Here is a 5,000-nt window from a genome sequence, read left to right as displayed (position 1 = left end):
GCCCCCCCCTCTCCTGCGCCCGGGGGAGGACCACCACAGCGCCAGCAGGGCGGCCAGGAACCCCCCCGCCGCCCCCCGCACCACCGCCACCACGCAGGGCGCCACGGGCAGCAGCAGGTAGCCGTACACCAGCGCCGTGAGGAGGATGAGCCCCGTGACGGGCACGCTGTCCTCCGCCTCCGCCTCCTCCTCCTCCTCCTCTTCCTCTTCCTCTTCTTCTTGGCGGTGGCGGTGGTGGTGTTGGCGTGGGGGGGCGTGGTCTCCGCCGGGGGTCTCGGAGGTCTCGGGGTCGAGGGGGCACGGCTCGAAGTCGTCGTGGTCGTAGAGTTCCAGGAAGTCCTCCTCTTCCTCCTCCTCCTCTTCCTCCTCCTGCTGCTGCTGGCGGGCCACCAGGGCCGACATGGAGCAGCGGCCCCCCAGGCCCAGGGGGGGCGACCTGGGGGGGAGGGGGGAGGCCGGGGGGGGGTGGTGGTGGTGGTGGTGGGGAATATGGGGGGGGAAGGTGAAGAAGACGGCGTCGGGGCCTTCGGAGGTGGGGGTCTCGTCCTCGTCCTCCTCCTCCTCCTCCTCCTCCTCCTCTCCCTCCAGCTCCCCCCCCTCCTCCTCCTTGATGCTGTAGCTGTGGGAGGTGCTGTGGGAGGCGGTGTGGGAGGTGCTGGTCTCCGCGTGTCCGTTGAGGCCCGCCAGGCTGGTCAGCTCCGTGGCGCTGGAGGACAGAGGTTTGGAGCGGTGGGCCGCCCCTCCTCCTCCTCCTCCACCAGCTTCATCGCCCATGATCTTACTGAGCAGCTGGAGAGGCTCGCACATCACCTAATATAAGAAAAGATAGAATAATATGAATAACAATAACAATAATAATAATAATAATAATAATAATAACAATAATAACAATCACTTAATACCATATTAGGGCTGTCAATGTTAACGTGTTAACGCTCGCGATTAATCTGGAAACCGTAACTCGTTCAAAAAACATTAACCAAGTTCTACTGACATGCGTGGCGAACGCAGATACAACTGTAGAGGGGTTTCAGGACAGACTGATTTGTATACTGGGTTGTCATGATGATGACAGTCGTTGGTTACATTCATGATCGCATCTATGCTTGGGAGTCAAAGGAATAGCCTGAGGCATCTGATACTACTGTACAGGTGTTCTGGGTCCTTTGTGTCACAGATGAATTAGCACACCTAGCAGACATCCTGTCTGCCATCAAATCAACACACCTCTTTTTTCCCTTATAGGATGGTTGAATAAAGGCATCATACGTTTATATTTTAGACTGGGACAGGGACACTAGCTTCAATAACGACAGAAGCGCCGAACTAACAGTAGGAGTTGGTGAATAATTGATGAATGGAGTAGAGAGCTAGCTAGCTAGCCAGCCCTGAGCTAGGTTCAAAAGACAGACAGTGTTCAGCCAGCTTTCCTACCCGCTACGGTGGTTAGATCCAGAACAGGTCTGCCGGCGACAAGGTCCGGTGTTACAAACCAGCTGTGAAGCTCAACTTGTAGCTTAAAAGACGTTGCTCATGGACAGTGTGCCAACCGTAGCTAATGAGCTACGCTAACGAGTATAACAATAACAGCTGTTTAAACGAGCAATACAACCTGCTACTTAACAACCAGCACTTTGAAAATGTTCAGTTAATAAAGGAAAGACACGCTGATCGAAATGTAAATGGTAAATGGACTTATATAGCGCCTTACTCCAAAGCGCTTTAAATGGCCTCTCATTCACCCATTCACACACCAATGGCGGCAAGCTACCATCCAAGGCGCCAGCCCGCTCATTGGGAGCAATTTGGGGTTCAGTGTCTTGCCCAAGGACACTTTTACATGTGGCCAGCCGGGGCTCGAACCACCAATCTGCCAACCTTGCGATCATTAGACGCCGACTCTACCTCCTGCACCACAGCCTCTACCTCCTGAGACACAGCCTCTACCTCCTGAGACACAGCCTCTACCTCCTGAGACACAGCCCCTACCTCCTGAGACACAGCCTCTACCTCCACCATCCTCTACCTCCTGAGACACAGCCTCTACCTCCTGAGACACAGCCCCTACCTCCTGCACCACAGCCTCTACCTCCTGAGCCACAGCCTCTACCTCCTGAGCCACAGCCTCTACCTCCTGAGACACAGCCTCTACCTCCTGAGACACAGCCTCTACCTCCACCATCCTCTACCTCCTGAGACACAGCCTCTACCTCCTGAGCCACAGCCTCTACCTCCTGAGCCACAGCCTCGACCTCCTGAGACACAGTCTCTACCGCCACCATCCTCTACCTCCTGAGACACAGCCTCTACCTCCTGAGACACAGACACCTCTACCTCCTGAGACACAGACACCTCTACCTCCTGAGACACAGACACCTCTACCTCCTGAGACACAGCCTCTACCTCCTGAGCCACAGCCTCTACCTCCTGAGACACAGCCTCTACCTCCTGAGACACAGACACCTCTACCTCCTGAGACACAGCCTCTACCTCCTGAGCCACAGCCTCTACCTCCACCAGCCTCTACCTCCTGAGACACAGCCTGTACCTCCTGAGACACAGCCTCTACCTCCTGAGCCACAGCCTCTACCTCCACCAGCCTCGACCTCCACCAGCCTCTACCTCCTGAGCCACAGCCTCTACCTCCTGAACCACAGCCTCTAACTCCTGAACCACAGCCTCTACCACCTGAACCACAGCCTCTAACTCCTGAACCACAGCCTCTACCTCCTGAGACACAGCCTCTACCTCCTGAACCACAGCCTCTAACTCCTGAACCACAGCCTCTACCTCCTGAACCACAGCCTCTAACTCCTGAACCACAGCCTCTACCTCCTGAGACACAGCCTCTACCTCCTGAACCACAGCCTCTAACTCCTGAACCACAGCCTCTACCTCCTGAACCACAGCCTCTACCTCCTGAACCACAGCCTCTAACTCCTGAACCACAGCCTCTACCTCCTGAACCACAGCCTCTACCTCCTGAGACACAGCCTCTACCTCCTGAACCACAGCCTCTACCTCCACCAGCCTCGACCTCCACCAGCCTCTACCTCCTGAGCCACAGCCTCTACCTCCTGAACCACAGCCTCTAACTCCTGAACCACAGCCTCTACCTCCTGAACCACAGCCTCTAACTCCTGAACCACAGCCTCTACCTCCTGAGACACAGCCTCTACCTCCTGAACCACAGCCTCTAACTCCTGAACCACAGCCTCTACCTCCTGAACCACAGCCTCTAACTCCTGAACCACAGCCTCTACCTCCTGAGACACAGCCTCTACCTCCTGAACCACAGCCTCTAACTCCTGAACCACAGCCTCTACCTCCTGAGACACAGCCTCTACCTCCTGAACCACAGCCTCTAACTCCTGAACCACAGCCTCTAACTCCTGAACCACAGCCTCTACCTCCTGAACCACAGCCTCTACCTCCTGAACCACAGCCTCTAACTCCTGAACCACAGCCTCTAACTCCTGAACCACAGCCTCTACCTCCTGAGACACAGCCTCTACCTCCTGAGCCACAGCCTCTACCTCCACCAGCCTCGACCTCCACCAGCCTCTACCTCCTGAGCCACAGCCTCTACCTCCTGAACCACAGCCTCTAACTCCTGAACCACAGCCTCTACCTCCTGAACCACAGCCTCTACCTCCTGAGACACAGCCTCTATCTCCTGAGACACAGCCTCTACCTCCTGAGACACAGCCTCTACCTCCTGAACCACAGCCTCTACCTCCTGAGACACAGCCTCTACCTCCTGAGACACAGCCTCTAACTCCTGAACCACAGCCTCTAACTCCTGAACCACAGCCTCTAACTCCTGAACCACAGCCTCTACCTCCTGAGACACAGCCTCTACCTCCTGAGACACAGCCTCTACCTCCTGAGACACAGACGCCCCCAAAATGTTTATTTGGAAAGTTACTGTAAACAAACCTTGAGTTGTTTCAAGAAATCTTATTCAAAGAGTGATCTTATTAAGAGTGTGAAAATAATAGCAGCATCACCTCAGACAGGCGTCTCCGGGTGTCCTCTATGCGGGCCTCCACCTCCTGCACCTTGAAGAAGGACCTGCCGTCGGGGGAGGTGGTGGAGGGGGTGGAGGGCGCCGTCTTAGAGTCCCCCCCGCCCTCCCCCACCACCCCGGGGACGCTGGGGGCCGACCGGGTCTGGGCGAACTGCTTGAAGAGCTGGAGGTTGAGGCGGGAGTCCGACTGCCGGTGCTGGAGGAGGTGGGGGTGCGGGGGGTGGTGGGGGTGGTGGGGGTGGTGGGGGTGGGGGTGGGGGTGTGGCGCCTCCTGGTGGTCAGGTCTGGCGGTGTCCGAGGACAGAGACTTGACGAAGGTCTTCATCAGGTGGCGGTGGCGTCCGGGCGCGATGGCGGCGGGAGCGGAGGAGGAGGAGGAGGAGCCAGGGAAGGACCCGCCCTCCCGCAACGGCTCCACGTCATTGGACAGGGAGCGGACCAGGCTGAGGAAGGAGGGGGAGGAGCTAGAGGAGGAGGAGGAGCTAAAGGAAGAGGCGGGGGCGGGGGTGGGGGCGGCGGAGGGAGGAGGCGCAAGGGGGTGGTGGTCCGAGGGCCAGGAGGAGCTGGTGGTGGGAGGGGTGGAGCTGTGGGTGTGGGGGTGGTGGTGGGGAGAAGCGGATGAGGAGGAGGGGGGGAGGATGGGCAGGGCCGGGGTGGGGGGGTGGGGGGTCCACACTAAGGTGCTGGAGGACACAGGAAGTACCGCAGCTGAGGTGGAGGAGGAGGAGGAGGAGGAGGAGGTAGAGGTAGAAGAGGAGGTGGAGGAGGAGATGGAGGTGGTCTCCGGACCCCCGAACTCCAACGACGACAAGTCTCCACTCCCCAGGTCCTCAGTCACGCTACCCTGCCCCCCCTGAACCCCCCCCAGCCCCCCCTCTATCGCCGCCTCTGGATATGAACCAGTCCCATAGAGCTCCTCTTCCTCCTCCTCCTCCTCCTTCCCCAGGGCAGAGAAGTGGATGGTGAGGGT

The 5,000-nt window shown here is 58.0% G+C and overlaps 1 pseudogene across 1 annotated transcript in view; it reads right to left on the bottom strand.

Annotated features, from left to right (window-relative positions):
• Nucleotides 1-5,000, bottom strand: part of LOC308150810 (testis-expressed protein 2-like) — a 28,393-nt pseudogene that overhangs the window by 23,270 nt on the left and 123 nt on the right. The window contains exons 1-5 of the transcript in view: nucleotides 4,828-5,000; nucleotides 4,011-4,593; nucleotides 590-810; nucleotides 361-457; nucleotides 1-204 (exon numbers count right to left, since the gene is read on the bottom strand). The exon at nucleotides 1-204 is cut by the window's left edge and continues 81 nt beyond it; the exon at nucleotides 4,828-5,000 is cut by the window's right edge and continues 123 nt beyond it. The product of the transcript in view is annotated as a testis-expressed protein 2-like (transcript). The remainder of the gene's footprint in view (nucleotides 205-360; nucleotides 458-589; nucleotides 811-4,010; nucleotides 4,594-4,827) is intronic.

The sequence above is a fragment of the Nansenia antarctica genome (genome assembly GCF_963989245.1).
Source record: "Nansenia antarctica genome assembly, chromosome: 2".
In the NCBI taxonomy this organism is placed as follows: Eukaryota; Metazoa; Chordata; class Actinopteri; order Argentiniformes; family Microstomatidae; genus Nansenia; species Nansenia antarctica.
The sequence above is the reverse complement of the archived record's forward strand: the minus strand, read 5'-3'. Positions and strand labels throughout refer to the sequence as shown.